The sequence below is a fragment of the Lagenorhynchus albirostris genome, chromosome 3, assembly GCF_949774975.1.
Source record: "Lagenorhynchus albirostris chromosome 3, mLagAlb1.1, whole genome shotgun sequence".
Classification (NCBI taxonomy): Eukaryota; Metazoa; Chordata; class Mammalia; order Artiodactyla; family Delphinidae; genus Lagenorhynchus; species Lagenorhynchus albirostris.
In genome coordinates this window covers 51,359,866-51,384,210 of record NC_083097.1, presented here as the reverse complement: position 1 = coordinate 51,384,210, position 24,345 = coordinate 51,359,866, and the positions used below count along the sequence as shown (strand labels likewise).

General features: G+C 35.9%; 1 protein-coding gene across 2 annotated transcripts in view; it reads right to left on the bottom strand.

Annotated features, from left to right (window-relative positions):
* CWC27 (CWC27 spliceosome associated cyclophilin) overlaps positions 1–24,345 on the bottom strand; it is a 238,668-nt gene that overhangs the window by 74,102 nt on the left and 140,221 nt on the right. The gene's annotated exons all lie outside the window — the stretch shown is intronic.

Here is a 24,345-nt window from a genome sequence, read left to right as displayed (position 1 = left end):
AGAAAGTGATTGATGTTAATTTATCAACCAATTTTATAAACATCTTTATTATATACTGTACTATTGTAGTTGTTCTCAACTGTATTTATTTGACTATAAAATCACCTATCTCACTTTTTTCTTCAGTTAATTTTTTTTTATTTTTTATTTTATATTGGAGTATATTTAATTAACAATGTTGTGTTAGTTTTAGGTGTACAGCAAAGTGACTCAGTTATACATATACATGTATCTATTCTTTTTCAAATTCTTTTCCCATTTAGGTTGTTATATAATATTGACCAGAGTTCTGCTATACAGTAGGTCCTTGTTGCTTATCCATTTTAAATATAGCAGTGTGTACATGTCAACCCCAAACTCCCTAACTATCCCTCCTCCTAACCCTTCCCCCTGTCTATCTCACTTTTAAAATAAGTAAGGTATTCCTAAAATTCAGCAATACCATTTTACATTATTCTCTTGCCTTATAAGATATAATCTTTCAATATTGGTTGATTTTCCAATTACCTGCCACTTTTGCTCCCCAGTTAAAATAGTAACAACAACAAACAATTTCAATTTAATGGCATCATAAAATATAAATATATCTAACAAAAAATCAGGACAGTTACCTAGAGCAGATAGAAATAATTTTTACTAAATTAGAAATTAGAAAAAAAAATGTATGGATTTGATCCTGCAGTAATTCCATACAAACAAAGATTAGCTAACATCTGGGTTCACGGAATACAGGTTTGCCTCAAAAAAAAAAAAAGTACTAACATTTTACATTATGTTACATTTATATATATTAATGAAAATTTGTGACTTAAGGAAAAAAAACACAAAAACCTATCTCTTCTCATCTTTGGCTGGCAAACCAAGATGAGCCCGTTGACATCAAGAATACCAGTAATCTTTCTATTCAAGCCTTGGTTTGTGGCTTGCCTCTTTGTTACCTAGTTTGAGGAAAATAATTAATGAGTAATATATTAATAATCAGCCATTTTGTTCAAGAGATTGTCTAGTTAAAAAAAATGTGTGAACTAAGAAACAAGTAGTCTTTTTATGTTTACCTAATATGATTTTGATGTTGGTCAAAGGGTACAAAGATTCAATTATGTGGGATAGAAAAGTTCTGGAGATCTAATGTACAGCATGGTAACTACTGTTAATAATACTGTATTGTATAATTAAAATTTGCTAAGAAAGTTGATCACCACACAGACACACACACACACACACACACACACACACACACACACACACACAAACTGTAACTTTGTAAGGTGATGGATATGTTAATTAGCTAGACTGTGGTAATCATTTCACAATGGTTTCTCTAGTTCTTAGTCTTCTGAGATTTTTAATTGTCTGGCTTTAGGATGTTTTTCCTCTCCTCCTATTTTTATTTCTAGCCAAAATGAATAGGCAAACAGCTTGAGAATAGCTGTGAAATCAGCTGACCTTTCATTATATACATCTGTGATACCAAGATTAAGCCTGCTAAGGTTCCATCTGGACTGCATGGAAACTATAACCCAAACACTTCTACATGGTACACAGAGTCAAATGCAATGGTATCTGCTGCACAAACTCAACTGTGTGAAAAATATGGTCAACTCTTCTATTTCCTAACTGAGTATATCACATCAGTATAAACTACTTCTGTTTATAGTGTGATCAAATGTTCACAGCACATTTATTTTTCATGTTTTTATTTCTTAACACTATACTCTGAGTAATTTCCTTAGCTCTGTATTTCAGTTAACTAATTCTCTGTTTAGCTGTATCTAATCAGTTTTTAAGATATAAACTGAGTCATTGATTTTAATAATCATAGCTTAAAATTCTAGACACTTGTTATGTTTTATCTTTCAGATTATTCTTGGAGATCCTTCTATTATGTCTTCTGACTCTCTCCCCAGAGTGGTTATTTCCCCATGTGTTTTCTAATTTTTGACTGTGTGTGTACCTACAGCTAGAGCTACATCTTCGTCATGCTCCATAGGAATCCTTGGCACCCAGGATTATGTAAGGAGTCCTACAGAGAGCTTTTGCATTTGTTTCTACCAGGAAATTAAGGGGCTCCATTAGTGCACAGCCATTTTTTCCCCAAGTTAATTTCCTGGCTTAGGATTCCTGTACCATATAGGCAGTGTACATTCAGACTTTATAGCTGTGCCTTGTAGAGTTTTAGAGTTTTGATATTTTTTATGATAGACTTTTTTTTTTCCTCCCACATATAGCTCTGAAAAATGACATGCTTCTTTGTGGCCTTCCTGACCAGGTGGACAGTTTTTTTAGTTTCTTCCTCTTTTTTTTTTTTTTTTTTTGGTGGTACGCGGGCCTCTCACTGTTGTGGCCTCTCCCGTTGCGGAGCACAGGTTCCGGATGCGCAGGCTCAGCGGCCATGGCTCACGGGCCCAGCCGCTCTGCAGCATGTGGGATCTTCCCAGACCGGGGCACGAACCCATGTCCCCTGCGTCGGCAGGTGGACTCTGAACCACTGCGCCACCAGGGAAGCCCCAGTTCCTTCCTCTTTTGATCCAAGACTATATCTCTGTCCAAATGTGAGATTAAAACCTCAGCTTCTAGCTATCAGAGCCTACGTCTGGTTCCAATATCCCCCTGGGCAACTGTAGTGTCAACTTGCCCACTTAATGCTCTGGTTATGCCTCACCTTTGTTTCTGGTACGTAGGAATTTTCTTTTCTTTCTTACCTTCTCTCTCCCCGCCCCCTTTCACTTTCCCTCACCCTGCCAGCCCCCTCTCTGTCTCTTTCAAGCTTAGCTAAGTATTTAAATTGGGCTGGATCATATTTTATCCAGAATTTCTATATATTTGTAGAAGGAGAAAGTTCTGTCTTAACTCAGTCCATGTTGCCAGAACAGGAAGTAGCACATTCATTTCTCATGTACTTGAATGCCCCTGGATAAACAAAAATTGAATAAGTGACTGGATGATTTTAGTCACATAAAACTAGCTAATAAAATATAAAAGGAGTTTGAAAAAAATCAGTTTAAGTACAGAGTGCTCTACTTCTGCTTTTCTTAAAAATCTCAATATATGCTGGATGATAATTCATAAATAATGATACAGTATGACAACTATTTGTTATTAACTGAAATTTCTATAAAATATATGCTAAATAAATAGGAATGAAGAATGGGAGAAAAAAGAACATTTAGTAAAAACCTACTATATGTTAGGTACCATGCTAAGATTCTTTAACTATCCATGAAGAAAGTATCTATAAACCTATCTGACAAATTAGGAAACAGGATAAGACCACAATTAGAATATACTAAAGCTGGAACTTGAACCCAGGTCTTTATGATACTAAAATCCCATACTGTGCCCTACTGTCTTCAATTAAAACTTCAGTTCCGAAAATAAAATTTAGTAAGTGTTGCCCACATGCCTGACACTCTAGGAAGTGCTATGAATGATATCTAAAGCATACATGACGCAGGCTTTTCATTCTAGAAAGTAATCTAAAGAGTAAAATAAACATAATATATGTAAAAATAGTTAAGAGATCAAGCCATTGATTGTATTATGTTGCTGATTCTTGGGTAGAATATTAGCCACCTAGAGAGGAGTTAAAGCTTACCTATGTTATAGTGTTAGAATAAAAAAAATTTAATATCTTAGTGACCTCTGAGATAATATTAGGAAATATATATAAAAGGGTTTGGTGACAAGAATGTCCAACAACACTGTAACCATCAATTTACTACTAGAGCATCAGTTTGCTAGAGCACTAGAACTTAGCTAGTGTCGCATGTGGATTAGCAGCAGAACTTGGGCTAAAACTTATGTTCTGACTCCTAGTTTTGGTGACAATCTGTAGTAAGACTAAAGGTTCAATACTGCACTTTTCCCCCTGCGTGTTATAAAGAATGTCTCTAACTCTTCCCTAAGAACTAGTCAGAAACATAATCTTTGCTCCACTTGAATCTCTTCATTACAAAACCTTTTTGTTCTGAGCAGAAAGAAGTGATGACTACTCAATTATTGGTTACTTAGCTAATGAACCAATGGTATCCATCTATTACAAATCTCATTTTATAGGTAAAAGGGCTTATACCCTCTACTGTCTCAGTACCAGAGCTCAAGGAGCTAAAAGCTTCAAGTAGCTGCACATTCATTCATTTAAAAAAAAAGTTTAGTAAGTGATTATTATGTGTCAGAAACTGTTAATAAAGCTACTTATAAATGATTTTAAATAGATCTAGATCTACTATTTCAAGGAAATTTTTGAAAAATTCCCGTAATAAAAACTTTTATATAAATAAAAGTAAATGTTGTTTACTAGTGATAATAGTAAACAACATTTGAAAACAAAAGGGACAGACTTTAGTGGATATAGAAAAATACCAAAGCTACTGACATCTCATCATACTTTGTATCTCATGATACTTTCTGGAAGCTACAAAGTATGTTTTAATCAAATTTTATACATACCAGATCTTAAATTAATTCTAGGAAAAGTACCAGACTTGAAAATAGCTAACATGATAGCTAACATTTCAAGTACTCACTATGTGCCAGATACTAGTACCTTGAATTACTTGCTTAATCCTCATAACCAACAACCCTATGAGGAAGTCATATTATTGACCCCATTTTGCTGATAAGGTAACTAGGGCAGTAAGAGGTTAGATAACTTATCTCAGGGATTATAAACTCGAGAATAAGAAACCATGCAGTCTAGCTCTAAAGTACAGACTATTAACCAGCTTGCTTATTTCTTCTTCATGTCTGAAACACAAGAAAACTTAGAAGAAAATATTCCAATCTGACATAAAAAGGCATCAGGTCACCATACTGGATGTGTCCTGATGAAATAAGGTCCTACCAACAAAAAAAGGTCCTGAATTCCTCCCAGACCATAATAAATGGGAACTGCAGTCTGCCAAACAGTGGGTTAATGAAAATAATTTCCTAGAAAGAGTTCTTTATGGCTTTTCTTGATTCTCCATAATTAATCATATATTGTCCTCATTTGAATTTTTAAACACTTTGTAGCTGCTAACTTCGTTATATCAGAGCTGCCTCTTTGTACTGCCCGCCTCGGCTATAAACTCAAATGGCAGGGACAGTGCCCTGTTTGTGGACTAGTATATCCCTAGCATGTAGTATGTACTCAATAAATAGTAGCTGAATGGACAAATGAACAGAGTGATCATTTTTAGATCTTAAATTACAACAGTGTGCATGGCTGCCTTATAGCTCTTGCTGGATAGAATGGCTCCTTGAGGGCCTTGTAGGGGGTTAGGTCCCCTAGTGTACAAATACTTTTTCTGTAGATAGCTGCCTAATTAAGTTGAGTTGTAAGGAATTAGATGATTTCTGACACTTATTAAATAGAGGTGAGAGGAGTAAAAGTCAACTTGAAGGCAATTATCCCTGATTAAGCCCTTGAGCACTGAGCTTTCTGAGTAGAATCCCTGTAAGAGCTGCGGCCATTCATTGCAGCCATTGAATAAATGTAACCATTCATTGAGGCTTCATCTCCTTGAGGAGCTACTGGGGCTAAACTACATATCCTCCACCCCAGTCAAAATGCCTGTTTTTTGGTTTGTTTTAGTAAGAAAATCCATTATAGAAATGATAACAGTGGGAATATTCTGTGACATTAAAATGAGAGCCTACATATATATATTCATAGTTATAATCCATAATATTTATTGAGTGAACCTGTACTAATTTTGTTTTGAAGATAATTGAAAGTGTTTAGATGATATCTTTAAAAGGTGAATAAGAAGAAAACTGGTTTCTCTATCCAATGAAACTGCTCAAATAAAAACTAATTCACAATAAAGAAACTATATAATGGAGGTATCTATATGCACATTTATGAAGAGTAGGCAGAAGTTTAGGCAAAGACTGGGCTAAAAGTTTAATTTTTTCTGTACTATGAACTAAAGTAAGAAGTCTGCAATTTATTAATTTCATTTAACCTGTTTTTATTTTCAGCATATTTTTAATTCTACAAATCAAACAATGCTGGCTCCATCTGGTGGTCAAAATAAGCCTCTGTAGCTTCATGAAAATTAGTCAAAACTGGTTAAATAATTTAGGGACTACATGAAATAATATGCTTGAACATTGAACACTTGAAGTATGCTTCAGCACCAAACGTTAAGTGGAATTGTCTACATTTACACAAATTTTTAATTTTTCTTTCTCTGTTGTTCATCCTAGCCTCATTTCTTCATGTTATTTTGGAGTTTAAAATAATTCTCAAAAGAAAGTAATATAGAATATTTTCCTCTGTGTTTTTCTATTAGCTGATTTGAGAAATGTGAAGGTAACAAGTTATAAAACAGGTAAATTTATCCACATTTTCAGACTGTATTCCATTTTGGAATATAAACTATAAAAATACTGATTTTCAGTTGTATTTTCCATTAGGCACTTCCAGGAGGGCTGGCTAGTGAATATATGATAGTTCATATCTAGTTTTAAATTTAGTACAAAAGGAATATGTCCAGAATCACAAGACAAAAATATTAATACTAAGAAGTTCTTAGAGGGTAATAACTTGCTCATTTTACAGATGAGAAAACTGAGGCTTAGCGAGGTTAAATGATTATGCCAAGCTGGGAATATCAGAAACCAGATTTTTTGATAACCCAATGTTGTTTCCTCTCTATATACACTGCTATGTGTACTTTCTCTTTGTAGTACATAATCACTGCAGATATATGTCATTACAATCTAACAATCACTTTGAAATTCTATACAGTTGTCCCTCAGTATCTGTGGGGAATTGGTTCCAGGACCCCCAATGCCCATACTGAAATCCAAGGATGCTCAAGTTCCTTATATTTGCATATAACCTATGTACATCCTCCCTGTACATCCTCCCATCTCCTTTAAATCATCTCTAGATTACTCATAATACCTAATACAATGTAAATGCTACGTAAATAGTTGCTGGTGTGCAGCAAATTCAAGTTTTGCTTTCTGGAACGTTCTGGAATTTTTTTCTTCCCAGAATATGGTCTACCCAAGGTTGGCTGAATCTGTGGATGGGGAACCCATGGATATGGAGGGCTGACCGTACATTTACAGTACACTGTGACCATTTATAAAATGGCATGAATATCCAATATAGGTGTAGTTCTCTAATTAGAAGTTTTCTTAATTTTTACTTTTGTTACTTTCCCTTAAGATATTAGTAATTAAAAAAAAAACTTGTTTTGAAAGCTCCACTCCTTTCCAAATACAAAATTTTGCCTTTTTTTTAGAGTATTATACATTGCTTTGTTGAGTTTATAATTCAAATAGCAGTCATGTTGGTAATAACTTAAAGTCATAACATCACATAAATTAATTACCACAAAGTATATATTACATTAAAAATCAACTCAAATAAAATTAAGTGAACTTATCTAATGAATTAAGAGATAAGAGAACTTAGATTGGTAAAATCAGATTCTGAACACTAAACATTAAATTGATTTAAATTAGGCTTAATTGTCTTATCTTTTACTAATGAAGTTTTTAATTGTACAGACTCTCTGATAAGCTTTTTATCAGATGTTTCTCCATTCTTATTAATAATGAGCACAAGAAACAATTACAATATATAAATAGGTACTGAGGGACATGAATGGCTTCTCTTCTGGGGGCTCCAGCTTCCCACCTGTTGGCTGTAGTCTGTGCTCCTGTTCACTTTTACCTCATTCCCCCTCACGTGGACTTCAAGACCAGCACAAGGTTGATTGATGTTGCCCCCAGGCCCCTCAACAGAGCACGCTTTGTATTTCTCCATATGGTGTGACCCACAATTCTTGTAGTTTGATGGCCATTTTGACAACATCCCTAGGTTGCCCTGTCATTCTGGGTGTGGAGCCTACAAATTATATACTCTATGTTTTAGCAATAAGAAGAAAGCGCCGAATTCTTCAAGATATAAAGATTTCATGAAGCCAATCAAGGAGAACACTAAAGAAAGAATTGCTATCTAAAAATCACCTAAGGCTATGGTTAACCTAGCAAATTCAACACTGCAGAATATCATGCTTGCTAACAGTACTTAAAGGAGGGTTCTATTATTTTGTAATAAACTCATGAGATACTTTTCTTCAAATAATTATGAGGGTTTCCAAACTGGTTCAAAATACTCCTCATGTGTGGTATGTCAGAGTATTCTTCCTGTTCTCTATGTGACTGAGGAAACTGAAGCAATAAAGTGGCTTCTAAACTACAAGTACGACCACTACTACCAGCACCATCACCAGTTTTTAAGACCTAGCATGTCTGAGATACAATACTAGGAACTCTCTGCCTACTTTCTCACTTAACTTAATGCTGTAACAACAGAGGAGTATTATTGTCTCCATTTTATGCATGAGGAAACAGAGGTTCAGAGATGTTAAGTATCTTGCCCAAGGTTATATGGCTAATAAATGATAGAGCAAGGAATTGAAATCAGGGCCGTCAGACTTCAAAGCCCATGCCTTTTCTACCCTATTATACTGCAGACAGTTATGGAGGGGGGCACTGTTATGTATGAGAGTGAGGGACACAAAGGCAGTTCTGATGTGGAGGAGCTTATAGGCTGGAAAGTGGATAAGACATACTCTTTAACTGTGTGGTGGTGCAAATGACATATGAGAGGTCCTGATAAAGTACTTATAAAATTTATGCAGAGGAGAAGAGGGAAAGTTGGGTGGAGGAAGTGGCAGTATAACTGGGCCTTAAGGGAGAAATAAGATTTAGCCACAGCAGGTAGAAGAGACAACATAACCAAAGCATGAAAGCAACATAGTGCAGGATACACACAAGGAAGAGGAAAAATGTTTTGTGAAAATGAAGAATGGGTAAATAAAATGGGGAATAGGGAAAATAAGATAAAAATCTGATCATGTAAGGAATCTGAACTTCATTAGGGGAAGCAAGGAGTGAAATGGAGCAGGGCCCTATGGTCTGCATGACCATGCCCGCAGCCTGCCTTTTGTCTGTGGAATAACTTTAGCCAAAGAATAAGTTTAATCAGAGAAGTGAGAAAATGCAGAAGCAAAGAAAAGCAGTCAAACAGGACAAAACAATAATGGTTTAGTCAGTAAGCAAAGTCAAGGGCCTTTAGTTCCTTCTCAAGGGCTACAGATAATATTGAGCCGTATCCTGTGAACTTGTGAGCTGTCTTACAGATACTAAAAGCCCCATCAGGTGGAAGAAGTTAACTACATGATGACCAGGCTGTAGCCATGACAGAAGCTGTCACAATTCCGAGAATTTGCCTCAAAGAACTGGAAACAAACCGACCCTGGAACTGAAGACTAACTGTACCTCAAACGATCAAGATGACGCTGATCAGACCACCCATGACCAATTTCAAGATGCCTGTCAGAGCTGACTGTAGCCACCTCCCTCAGCCTATAAGAGCTCTTGCCCACTGGTTGTAGGGCAGGGAGTCGGCCTCTGACGGGTGTTCCCTGCACCCTCCACCCCTGGTTGCCAGCATCCGAAATAAAGCAAACTTTCCTTTCCACCAACCTTGCTTTTTTATTGGCTTTTGAGCGGTGAACAACCGGACCCTACTTTTGGTTACAGGAGGAGCCACAATCTATATACCTTGTGGGTCACAAGTGTTTGTGAGCCTTTTAGAAAATGAAATGAAGTGTGCTGAACCACCCTAGATTGTTGTGTTGCTTGAACTCATTTCTAAGAATTTTGTTAAAGGGTGTTTTCTTATTAAGGTACTAGCTTAAGTTAGCTAATAAAATTACAGTGCCAAGTTTCCTGACATCCGTACTTCTCTTAATCAATGAAAACAATGCTTTTCCCAAGTTCAGTGACCAATGGAGCAAAGGCAAGTGAGTAAGAGAGAGAGAGAGAGACAAAGAAAGAAACCGACTCCCCAAATCTTGTTGGAATTTCTCCCTAATTATTTTAGAAAGAAACTTTGAAAAATATCCTGGTAAAATAAATTTCCCACATCTATCAGAATATTCTAATTTAAATATGAAAATATGAGGCATTATTTGAAAGGACCATACTCAGTGTTTCTGGCTCTGTTCAGTATCTCAGATTTTTTTTTTTTTACCTGCCTAGACTGTTCTATAATCTGGTTCAGATTTTACCCCTTCTTCCCCAACCCCCATCTTTAATGATATCTCTAACAAGCTACATCTTGAGATGAAGTGAGGGTAGAAAAAAAGGTAATCAAACTATGCTTCATCTGAAGTTGACTGTGTCCAAATATGCCTTCTGGAACCTGGGGTTAGAGGGTGAGTTGGATGGGGGTCACCTTGCTCAATCTTAGTGGTAATGCTGTGAATTGTAGGCCAGTCCTCAGTCTGCTGATTCTGGCTTCATGCTAACAGGTCATATTGCTTGTGGCTTCTTTTATTTTATTTTTAAAGGAAACAATGCTTTGCAGTTTTATACAGTAGCGGAAAGAGTATTGGACCGAAGATCTGACTCCTCAAATCTACTGTTTAAGTTAGGGTGAGTACAAAATATCTTTAATACTTTGGTTTCTTTCTTTGAAAAATGGACACAATAATACTTGTTTAATCTACTTCTCAGGACTGTTACAGAACTAAATGTAATGAGGCATGTGACAGGATTTTTAAACTATTCATGTTATATAAGTAGGAGGTATTATTTGGCAGAGGATACAGGGCACCATATTTTATGTTTATAAGCTACTTATAGCTATGGTTCCCTGCAAATGATTAAATCTCATTTGAAGAAGCAAAGAGTAGACACAATATTTTTCATTTTATTAACATACTTGTTTGAATAAAAAATAGTTCTGTATATTAAATCTTTTCAAAGAACCAATAAAACTTATAATTGGAAGAAATGTGGAAAATCCTTTTGTGACATGCATTATCAGAACAATTTGTATTTTTCCATATTTGAATGTTCAAGGTAGCATTCTTATTATGAGGCTTACTTACAATTCTGAATTTGCTTAAGAATAAGCAGTATCTGCTGGCATGCTGGTAGGATGGAAAATGCTTTGCTACTCCTATCTTCTACCTGTAGCTAACACTTATACAAATAGTGCTTTCCATGTGCCAGTCATTCTAAATGCTTTATCAATAATACATCACTTAAATACAATAAGGAAGTAGCTGCCACTAGAAAGACCAGGGCCTTACACTTGGAAACCTATCCTTTTGGAAAAAACTGAAAACTAAAAAAAGTTATGTGATGAGTGAATGTCAGTGAGCTGTCACTGAAAAGGGTGCCAAAGTTGGATCCAAGCTGTGAGGTTCTTGAGGGCAGGGACTTTTCTGCTTTATTTGCCATTTTGTGTCTAGAGCCTAAAATAGTGCCTATATGTTTTCCAGCATTTGATAAAATATTATTATAATGAATACATTTTTTAAAAAAGGAAAGTGATATTTCAGAGGAAAGTGGATTCTTAAAGAAAGAAATTGAGAGTGGGAAATGGTAGTGTGTCAAAGCAGAGTAGGCTGAAAAACTGGTCTTCTTTGTCTCAAACCGTGAACAGCTGTAATCATTAGGTGCTATCTTAGGCTTAATGTCCCTGAACATTTCTTTTATGGTACCCACAGCCAAAAAATGATCAGGAAACAATCAAAATATTATACTCATCAAGGTGGTTTATCAACTAAAGTTGAAGTACCTAAACTCTATGGTACAAAAACACATTTGCTGGATAAAAAAAAAAAAAAAGATTTAAAACGTGCCTAAGTTTTCAAATGGCATTAATTAATCTTTTAATGAAGAAGGATTATTTCAGTTTGTTTGTCTGATTAATTTCATAAACTGAAATCGTTACCAAAGCAATCTTACACTTTTTTCTTGGTGAAGTGGAAAATTTCTCACCCTCTTATTTTGGATTAGAACAGAATTACAGACACATTCTCACTGATTAATTTTAAAAAATCTTTGGCTTAGTCATAAAAGAAAGCCAGCACATTAAATGGACTGGGTTCAATATTTTTAGTTAGCAACTCTACATTCTGTTTCCAGCTTTGTCACTCACTGGAGTAAAGGCTTGAGTCAACCTCACAAATGCTTGGTCTCTATTTTCTTAGATGGTAAACTCAGTATTAATTACTACTGCCTTAAGAGTATATAATGTTGGACTTCTCTGGTGGCGCAGTGGTTAAGAATCTGCCTGCCAGTGAAGGACACGGGTTCGAGCCTTGGTCCGAGAGGATCCCATATGTGGCAGAGCAACTAAGCCCGTGCGTCACAACTACTGAGCCTGCGCTCTAGAGCCTGCGAGCCACAACTACTTAAGCCCGCGCACCTAGAGCCCGTGCTCTGCAACAACAGAAGCTACCGCAGTGAGAAGCCCACGTGCCACAACGAAGAGTAGCCCCTGCTCACCACAACTAGAGAGAGAAAACCCATGCGCAGCAACGAAGACCCAACACGGCCAAAAATGAAATAAATAAATAAAAAGTATTTTTTAAAAAAGAGTATATAATGTAGTAAATTAATCACTGTGATATGCCGTTAAAATACCCAGAATAATGAGTGTGAATAATAGAAAAATAAGCAAGCCAATCTTGAGAAATATTTCTGAGAAACTAAGTTGATTGGATTCTATCCCAATAGTCTGCCCAGAATCTTCACAAGATACCACAGACTAGCAAAGTCTTTGGCTGTAGCAGAATAAATATTACAACCATTTTCTCTTCAACCACAGCCAAACTGGTAAGAACAAACAATTATTCTTCTATATTTGCTTCATATGCAACTCAGCACAATATGAAATAAAGTGTAAGGGACTTCTCCATGGGTTTTATAGAAGGGAAAGTACAAAGGACTTATTTTTGATGTTGTTTTCCTATAGCAGACTCAGCCCATCTCCTTAAGTCACAGAAAATACTGCAACTAAGATGTTCAGAAATAAACCAGAAAAGAGTGGTAAATAGGAAATTAATGCTGCTAATTCTTGGTTGGGATTATTTGAAAAAAGCCCAAACTATAAGGTTGTTTCTAGAAAGTATCATAATATAGTGTCTAATATACACTGCCAAATAGTACACTTGACCCTTGAGCAATGTGGGCAGTTAGCAGTCCCAACACCCCAACTGTTCAAAATCCGAGTATAACTTTATAGCCGGTCCTCTGTATCCGTGGTTCTACCTGCACAGATTCAACCAATCATAGATCGTGTAGAACTGTAGGATGCAGTTATTGAAAATAATCTATGTATAAGTGGACCTGTGCAGTTCAAACTCTTGTTGTTCAAGGGTCAACTGTAATAATAAAACTACAGACTTACATATTAGAATAAAACTTTTATTTAATATTCTTTCTTAGGTGTTCATATATATGTATATATATATACATACACATATATACATATTTATACATATGTAAGAAAGAGAATATAGATATTCTTTCACTAAACCTTAAATTATTACAGTGAGGCAGACAGTAAAAAATGACGGCATGAAAATTCCTTTCTATTCTATGTCCCAGACATACAACTTGCAAGACATGAAAAGGTGCCGTACTTTCTCTCATTTCCATGTATTTGCATGCACTGCATCTTCTGTCTAGAACACCTTTATTCAGCTGACTCGCTCACCTGAACCAGTAGCCTCAAAAATCTGTAAAAGTGAGAGGTTTCTAGAATACAAATGACCCACTGAGAGGTGAGAAAAAAAAAAAGTAAGAATCCTATTTATATTTTGTTGTTATCTTTTAAACTATTATTTTTTGTGTATGTTATATATAGTACATAATATATTCATTCAGTAGTACCTACATATGAGTCATGAACACATTTTAAAAATATATATTGGAAGTGTTCACAATTTATTTTACAACCAAAATGTCCATCAGTTAACAAGGAGATAAACAAAATGGGTATTACCATAAAATGGAATATTATTTAACCATAAAGAGGAATGAGATGCTTGATACATCCTACAACACAGATGAACCTTGAACACATGGTGATAAGTGAAAGAAGCCAGTCACAAAAAGGCACATATTATATGATTCCATTCATATGAAATATCTTCAACAGAGAAGCCTATAGGGACAGAAAGTAGATTAGTGGTTGCCTAGGGCTGAGGGAGGGGAGGCTGAGGCTGTAGCAGGAGATAGTAAAGGGTACATCTTCATTTTGAGATGATGAAAATGTCCTAAAATTGTGGTGATGTTTGGAGAGATTTATGAATATACTAAAAACCACTGAACTGCACACGTTAAATGGGTGAATTGTATGGTATACGAACTATATCTCAATAAAACTTAAAAATAAAATAAACAAACAAAAATCTTTATTCTACAGGTGTAATAAAACATTTTTTTGGAGACTAACGGTCTCAATAACTGATGCTCTTGCTCTTGGCTTAGTGTATCTAGAAAGCTATGTTGCCTTCTAGATTTAATTGCCTTTCCTTTGGTCCCTCAGACCATGAGAATATATACCATGCTGCACTGGTAACTGGTAATTTGTATCTTTCACCTGCTAAACTACAAACCTTATATCCTCACTCCACATCACAGATTAAAATAATTTTCAGGTGGCTTAAGGAATTAAGAGTAAAAACAAAATAATAGAATAACTATAGGAAGATATAGATGAATATTTAAACCATCTTGACCAGATACCTGGGGAGTTTCAAAAAATACTGACCCTGAGTCTCACTTCCTGAGCTTTGGAATTTCCAGGTGATTCTAATGTGCAGAAAAGTTTAAGAACCATTGATCTAGTGATGAAGGAGAGATCAGGAAAGGCATCTTAGAGAAATGATCTTAAATAACAACTTGAGTATGGAGGCAAAATCCATTACATATAAAAAGCATTCCAGGAAGAGGGAGCTGTGATACAGAGGCTGGGGTGGGAAATAGGCTGGTATGCAGAAAAATTTAGCCTGTATGAAGCACAGGATCCATAGTGAGAGATGAGACTAGTGTGGCAGGCAAAGTTTAGTCCGTGTAGAGCCTTGTATGGCAATGCAAAGGATTTTATCCTGTAGGAAATGAGACACCGTTAAATAATTTTATGAAGGGGATTGACACACGATCAAGTTTGTATTTAAGAAAAGCCACACACAGAATGTATTGGCAGGATCTGAGACTAGCAACAGAGATCTGTTGGCAGCGTGTTAGCAGGTTGTTAAAATAGCCTAAAAGAAAAAATTGTGTCTAAAATGGTCACGGTAGGACAAAAGGTGTGGACTAGAAACTTTAGTAAAAGAGGTGGAATTTGCAAGAGAAATGTACAGATTTATTTTGAGGATATGGCAATATTTTGAGATCTAAATCTAATTCTTTTCATTCAGAAAAATATGCAAACACTAATCCCTCATTGATACATGATAAATGATGTTTTCCTCTAAAAATACCTCCAGGTATCTAGACAATAAAACAGTTTCCAAAATAATTATCCCCGAGGTCATGGATTTCACATTCATTTTAAGAAATCTTAAATTTTTTATTTGTTAAGTAAAATAATAAATTTCCATGAGGTTATAATTTCTACATTTCCCAAATTTCTTAAAAGAAAAATCAAATCTCAAAAAGAGACAAAAAATACCCACTAAGTAAAATTAAAGCTGTTTTGTAAGGTACCATAAGTTCTAAAGTGAGATTTCAAAAGTCTTCCCAACATTAGGTCCATGACCAAATTAAAGTTAGGGGTTTTCAAAGTGACACTGTTTTCTAATCTTATTTCATCAAAATTATGTACCATTCATGATTTCTCCCTTATACAGGTTACTTCTTCGATGTTTCTTCAAGGTTCTATAAATTATCAAACTACTTAACTCATGTTACAGAGGTAAACAGGTTATAAGAATATGCCCTCTCGTCCAGTCAGACCCATTTCTTTATTTCACCTCCCTCAATCAGGAAACTTTTTTGATTACAGTATTTCTCACTGTTCTGAATGTCTCTAAATCTTATAGTTCATCTGTACAAGAAAGTTAGCACTTGAAAAGTCTATTAATTATGAATACTATTTAATTATGACTACTAATTATTAATACTGTATGATTATTAATTATAAAGTATCTGTATCTCATGAGTAGTCATATTCTACCCAGCAGAAGCTAGCTATTTTAGAACCAGGGAAAAGCATTCTGTGGGGTTTTTTTCCTGGCTTAGCACAGCGCTATTAGACATTTATTCTAACCCAGTGATTTTGAACTTTTTGGACCATGACTTAGCACAGGAAGTAAGTTTTTCATCTGAACTCTACACACATATAGGTTTGGTATACACAGCTAATATATAAAACTGTATATGTAAGGTTAAACCATATGAAATTAATGGCATTCTATTGTTTTGTTTACCTACAAAAAAGGCAATTTCACATTGTTACTAAACATAATGAAAAAAATTTCAAAATTTCATAAAACAATATTTACCCTTACTACCTGTGATGCACTCTGATGTTTTCTGGTTTGTGCCGTTCTGTTAAATTAAAAATGTTGATTAAGATACACTATTGATTTCATGATCCACCAGTGAACTCCTGGCTACAGTTTGAAATCCCCTGCTCTAACCTCTAACCTACTGTCTAGGCCTGCCTCTAGCTTAAGACTTAAGCTAACAGGATAAAAAGATTTTGAGAGACTCACGAGTGGCCCAGGGCAGCAGGGTAAAGATGAAACAAGTCATAAAGGTGGTGCAACTGCCTGGAAACTCTGTGCATCCCTGAGCACTTAGCAGAATGGCAGGGACCATACTAAATGGGGAGAATTCAGAGTTTGGAGATTTTTAACTAAATCCTTTCTGACTTGACACGACTAAACTGATCATATAACTAGAATGTGATTCAGCATGGTTGACTGGTAATGTTCAGAATGAGGGTTATCCCTTGGGACACAGTGATATGTTTTATAAGGCTCTCTCCAAAGTCCTTTCCTGAATCTAAAAACAACTTTACATGTAATGCCAGATTTCTTTCCACAAAGAGAGGAAACCCATAGGGAATAGCTCTGTCTGACACTTCTTTTCTTGCTTTCTGGAAGATCATCATTTTGTTGGATGAAATGAAACTTTCCATGCTGCATAACATTTTCTAAAAGTGAAGCTTATCCAGTTCTGTTAATAACTAGTGAAACAGTACAGATGATAACAGATTGCAGACATACTGCTTATATTCTGATTAGGCTTTTAGCTTATTAAAAATGATGTTTATATAAAGATCTGTACAAACGCTTAATTATTAACCATTTTGTCAATGAAAACCAGAAAGCATGAGTTCTTATCCAAATGACAACTATTATCAGACAGATGCTGATACATGCATGGGCAAGTGTCACTCTCAGCACTAAGGTACAGCTAAATTAGACTAGACTTCAAGCAAGAGCACAGGCACTCAGGCTAACATGGGAGCAAGGAGAATGCTGTTAACCCGCTCTTTGGTGCCTAAATCAGGTGCACACATACCACCTTCTCTCATCCTTTATGTTACCAACAGCTTTGTCTGATGGAACAATGTTGACAGAACTTGAACTGGTGCCAGCCCTACTGATGAGGAAAAAGGTGAAACAGTTGCTGGCTGGAGGGAATGTTTCCTTTTTTGGAAGTAGCAGTAAGATGATATATGAAAACATGGCTGAAATGGACTATCACAGGTTCCTGATATAAAAAATGATTTTAGTTTTTAGAAAACAAAGGCTCAAAGAAAGAAATTCAAATAAATGGCCAATGTGTACAAGAAGGCACTCAAAAACACTAAGATGAAAAATATAAATCTAAAGGAAATAATACCTGGCCACATAGATAAGCATACTAGCAACTGAATTGAGTTCTAGTTCATGCAAGATTATGTTTGGTCCTTTTATATCAGCAGGGAAAGCATCAGAAGAATAGTAAAGATAAGAATGCTAAGTCCTAGTCAGTTGAGAGGCCTGACTACTCATCATGCCAATCAAAAACCACAGACCTCTGATGCCAATATAAAAATCAGAGGGAAAAGAAATTTCTTGTCTAACTGCAGGAAAGAAGTAAAACCCAAAACAGGTAACTTTTATAATTGTAAAAGCTAGTAAGGGCAAATGGAAACAATAATTAACATCTTTTTTTTTTTTTGGCTGCACCACATGGCTTGCAGGATCTTACTTCCCTGACCAGGGATTGAACCTGGGCCCTTGGCAGTGAAAGCTCAGAGTTCTAACCACTCGACCGCCAGGGAAGTCTCAACAAGCATCTTTCTTAAACTCAGCATAGATGTATTCATTCTCAAGTCCCAGACCAAGAGACCCCAACTGCTTTCATCTGTTCCATCCTGTAATCTCATGTTAGAATATAAGGGCAGTCACTGTGTCTTCTTCACTGAATGGTAAACCTGAATGTCCATCACACTATATTCTTCACAAGTTTTATGAACCCGAACATGTTTAACCACAATGCAATGATAAATAAAGGCCCTGATGTCCACCAAAATGAGCTACAAAATTCAGAAATGCATTTTGAAATGCCAAAGAGGGACATTTGACACACATTTAAATCACATTCAAGATACTTTTAGGACTTCTCTGGTGGCACAGTGGTTAAGAATCTGCCTGCCAATGCAGGGGACACAAGTTCAAATCCTGGTCCAGGAAGATCCCGCATGCCGCGGAGTAATTAAGCCCATGCTCCACAACTACTGAGCCTGAGCTCTAGAGCCCACAAGCCACAACAACTGAGCCCGTGTGCCTAGAGCCCCTGCTCCGCAACAAGAGAAGCCACCGCAATGAGAAGCCAGCGCACCACAACAAAGAGTAGCCCCCCCTTGCCGCAACTAGAGAAAGACTGCTCGCAGCAACGAAGACCCAACACAGCCAGAAATAAATAATTATTTTTTAAAAAGATAGTTTTAGATATTATATGCATTTATTTTATGTTATGCATTATATTATATGTACAAATTTATGGTATATATCTATGCATATATACACAGCTAGTGTACTGGTATCTCAGCATATTTGAATATTTTAAATAATTCCTTCTAGGTGAAAGAGTTTACAAATATCTTTTTCTCTACTACTTAACCAAAAAAGGTGACAATTACGCCTGCTTACCTTACTTGACTGATTAAAAATAACAATTTTATTTAGCATTTGGAATATTTTTACTGTGGTTCTGGCTTGAATAGTTGCTGGAAGAGATGATTTCTGGTGGGGAAGCGAAGGGAATCATGTGGGCAAAATATGGAGGAATCTGATGGCAAAGCATATTCTGTATACCATTATGTAAAAAGTACATACTGAGAGTAAATAAGATATCAGTAACTAATGTATAAATTATTACAAAAGTACTTTAATCCAAAATATAGAAAAGAATAGGCTCATATTAAATATTCAGTGTTCTTGTTTTTTCCATTTTGAGACAATAGGCAAAGAAAAAGGTAGATTCATAATCACTTTTCTGGAGGTAAAGGCTCTCTTGGCTCACATGAAGGATTACACAGTACTCCACAAAATACTGTACGACATATTGACTATTACCACTATGGAAAGAGGACTGCAGTTGCTGTCAGGCAATTTAAGTCCTACCAGTGTGTTGGTGCTCTTGGGGAAAAATCAGTTAACTTATCTGAGCCATAATTTCCTTGTGCAAAATACCACCTGTCCTACCTTCCTCATGGGTTCTTATAAGAGAGAAATGAGGGGGAGGAGAAAAGGAAAAAGGCACTAAGTGATTCACAAGAATGGGCTTGTGTTAGACACAGTTGATTGCCCAAGTAATAATTCTTCTACCTTCTTTTTTGCTAACAAAATCCAGATTTGGTTTAGGCAACAGAATGCCTAGTATCAGAGGACAAATCATGACTGTTTTAAGCCAGTTAGTTCATCTTACATCTTTCATTTCACTCACTCATTTTCCAAATATCTTTTTTTGAATGCCCACCACATGCCAAACATTGTTCTAAGTACTAGGGAGATAATAATAAAGAAAAAAGACAAAAATTCTGGTGGGGAAGACAGAAATCAATAAATAAGTAAAACATATAGTCTATCAGAAGGTGATAATACAGAGAAGAACAAAGTAGGGAAGGGCAATAAGGGACTGCCAAGCAGAGGTGGTCAAAAAAGGCCTCAGTGAGGGTAAGACCTGATAGATAAGGGGATGAGTCATATGGAAGTCTGGAGGAACTGCAGTGCAGATAGGGTATGAGCATGTATAATGGCCCTGAGGCAGGGAGCCTGCCAAACATGTACTCAGATCAGCAAAGAGGCTACTGTGCCTAGAACAGAGTGAAGGAAAGGGAACTACAAGTAGGTGAGAGAGGTATAAAGGAGGTGGGGGAACAGATTAGGTAGACCTTTGTAGACAAACACTGAGGCTTGGCTTTTAAGAAACCCACTGGTAGGTTTTAAAAAAAAAAAAGGAGTGACAAGATCTGACTTATACTTTTAAAGGAGCATTCTGGCTACTATGTTGAGAACAGACTTTCAGAGGCCACTGGTAGAAACAGAGATCAGTTAAGAGACAAATGCACTAATCTAGGTGGGAGATGATTGTGGCTCTCACCAGGGTGGTAACAGTGGAAGTGGTCAGATTATATATCCTAGATTAACTGATCAACAGGATGGGAGGGATAAAAGAATGAGAGAAGTCAAGGATGACTCTAAAATTAACTGACATAGGGAAGATTTCAAGAGGAGCAGGTTTGGGAGATAAGATCAGGGGTTCAATTGGGGACATGGTAAATTTAAGATGCCTACTAAACAGTTTGCAAATTATTAGCATTTAGATGATATTTAAATCCATGAGACTAAAAGACACCCCAAAGAAGTAAGTATAAAAGAGAGAAGAAATTGAAGGCTAAGAAGGTGACTGAAAAAGGGGGAAGTGATCAATAGTGCAAAATGCTGGTGATAGATCACCTAAGAAAAGGGCTAAGCAGTTGACTTGTGAGGATGAAGATCTAATGAGTAAATTTAAGAGGGAGTGGCAGAAGAGGAATTAGAGATGGCAAGCATGTACATTCTTTCATAGAATTTTTCTGGAAAGAGGAACAGAGCTAAAGAGAAGTAGCTGGACGGAACTATGGGGACAAGAGAGGTGTTTTGTTTTTTTTGTTTTTTTTTTTAAATAGAGAAAATACTGCATATTTTCATGCTGATGGTAAATGATCCAGTGAAGAGGGTGTAGGAAAGAAAGAACTGTTGGAGTGACATCTGCAAGTAGGTAAGAGGCAGCAGGATCTAGTGCACAAGTGGAGGAATTGGCCTAGGAGTATGAACAACTACAGGGGGACAGGCAAGCAAATGGCACAGATGCAGATGAGTTCATAGCTGTGGTGAGAGGTGTTTTCTTCTAGTTGCTTATAGTTAAGAAATCCCACTCCTCTTTGACAGAGTAGTCCAGTAGATCCAGTTTTGGCCAATGATATGCAAAGGAAGGTCTGGTAGGGGATTCTGGGAAAGATGTTCTTTCCCATAAAGAGAAAGGTCCAAGATGAGAAATGCCTTTTGCATCTACCTTTCCTTCTTGCCTTGGATGCTATTTTATGAAGATACAATGCTTAGAGTTGGTGTGGACATCTTATGACTGTGAAGGGAAATCTACAATGTATATGCCAGTAACTTTGCAAATATGGGTAGAAGGAAAGATCCATTAGGCAGAGGTCTTTTTTTGCCTCCCCCACCCCAGTTTTATTGAGGTATAATTAACAAATAAAATTGTAAGATATTTAAGGTGTACATTATGATGATTTGATATATTTATACATTTTAAAAGGATTCCAGAGGTCTTCATTTTGTTACCTGGTGTATCCAGTGTCCAAAGAGTGTCTGGCACATAGTACACACTCAATAAGTATTTGTTGAATAAATGAACAATGATCAAGATGGGCCATGTTTTTCAGAAACTCACTGTACAGTGATATACACTAGTAAATAAAGAGATAATTACACTCCCTTGCTCTAAGTGGTAAGATAGGGGTAAGCACAGGATGTTGAGAAGCTGAGGCAGATTTAGCAATGAACTTCTGTGCAGACTGTGAAATGCAATGAACTTCTTTGCAGACTGTGAAAATAAGCTTGCCACTATTTGAATGTTAATTATAAAATGTTTTGTCCCATATGAATATTTTGATAATTTCTTCAATTTCTTTATAAAAATAAATTGAAAATAAATATATTTTATATAATCCTTATATTTTTCCTTAGTAAGACACATCTAGGGCCATGATCTGGGGTAACATTTGTTTTATTCATTAACTTCATTTTTTCCCCTTGTCTCCATCTTTTTTTTGACCTAGGAGTGCAATCATACTGATGAAACATTTTACCACAGCTATCACCAGTTTTTATTGAAAAGCATACAGGATGCCCTGTTTTAAACATTTAAGAGTTTCAATGTCTGCTTTTTTCTTTAGAAGAGTTATATTTCTCTGTTTCATGCCAGCACACTTCTTCCTCCTTTCATTATAGCAGATAAACCATTATCTTTTTCTTCTGGAATCATTTTTGTGTACCTGAGTACAATGAGTTCCTTTACTATACAACAGAAGATAAAGCCTTTACAATTTTATTATAGGAGCACACATGTGGCATTATACGCACAGGAATAAAATTAAAGCTGAAGTATCCAAAGCTTGGAATAAAACCATATTTATGCTGCTGAAGGCAAGAAAAATTATTTAGTCTACAGTAATGAGTAAGTAGCGGCAAAACAAATATTTGGTTGACTGTGGAAAGCCAATGTTTTCATAACTTGTTATAAGCATAAAAGCTAAAAACAGGCTGACCAAGCACATTCTGACAGCAAATAACACATGCATTCATCAATTTTTTGATGCATGTAAAACTATGATTCCTAATTTATGGATTTATTTGTAATGAAGATATAACTAACTTTGCCTTAAATATATTATATGCTATTATACAGCATATATGTATACATATATATATTTATATTGTCCATTTATTTTTAAAAGGTCTATTGCCAATTTTTTCTTTATTAGTAGAAGATACACTTTCCGCCCTTTAATCTAGTACACTATACTCAACATACTAACAAACTTGTTAATAAAGTATTTACCTACAGATGTAAATAACTGCTTTGATAATCTGCAAAATGGTCATATTTGCTGAATGCTTGCTATGCTAAGAAGTCTGTGATTGGTAATTTATATATATTACTTAATATGTTACATCAAGTTTATTTATTATACTCAGATCTTATAGGTAAGGAAACTGAGGCTCAGAAATGACTTGCCCAGCTCTCAAAGGTTGCCCATCTCCCAAATCAGAGTAATGAAGCCCACATCTATCTGAGAATTCTGTAAAGTCATACTTCTGATTGATAGTGCAGCAGGGACAATCAAACAGTTCAAGAAAAAGACATTAGGTATACATAAACATACATGCATTTATTCATTCACACATATATACATACATATAGCACATGCAAATGTAAGAAAATGTAAACTACAGGCAAATCAAGGTGAAAGATGTATAAGGGTTCACTGTACTGTTCTTGTTACTTTTCTGTAAGTTTAAAATTTTCAAAAGAAGTAACCATTTCTTATGATTTGAATGCTTAGTCCCTGGGACCTTTGGAAAATCACTTTTTTCTAGGTTTTAAAGAAGAGATTTAATTCTATTCAACATATATCCAATGAGCAGCTCATTTGTAATACCCCATGCCAGGACTTACAGATCACCTATCAGTGTGGTACCCAGACTGGACTTGCAGTATCAGCTTCCCCTGAAAACTTGATAGAAATGCAAATTCTTCAGCTCCACCCCAGACTATCTATGTTCTACTGACAGAACATAGGGCGGTAATAGGGAATAAGATGGTAAACCAGTTGAAAGCAAGATTATGGATAACAGAGGCAGATGATTTTATACTTAGGTAATACACCATGGAAGGTTTGTGAGCAGAGGAATAATACAATAATTATATTAAGAAGATCATTCTAGTAGGAGTATATAGAATGGATTACTTCTGGGAGATTCTAGAGGAAAAGACCACTTTAGGTTTCTTATAACAGTGCCAAGAAAGATGTGTTAAGAACCTGAACTAGCCTATAGGACTAGAACAGGACAGATGAGAGATCCCACAACGGGTGAGTACATAAGCCCTATTGATTGGCTGAACGTGGCACAGGCACAGAGTGAGGAATCAGGGTGAGACGAGGGGAAAAGGTAAGGGAGAGACAAGAGTGATCAAAGGTTACTGAGATTTCATGCCTGGATGGTTGATAGAAGAGTTTGGATCCAGATGAATTCACGAAAACGTCTTATAGCTAGGCCTTTTAAAGGCCAAGGATCCCAGCCTTATAATCCTATAAAAGCATGTTCTTCTAAACAGTGTCAAGTAAGGAAGTGGTGATTCCAGCCTTAAGATTCTATAAAGCATATTCCTCTAAACAGTGTCATGTAAGGAAGTGGTTTTCAGACATGCAGGTTTTAGAGGTCTGTAAACTTTCCAAAAAAACTT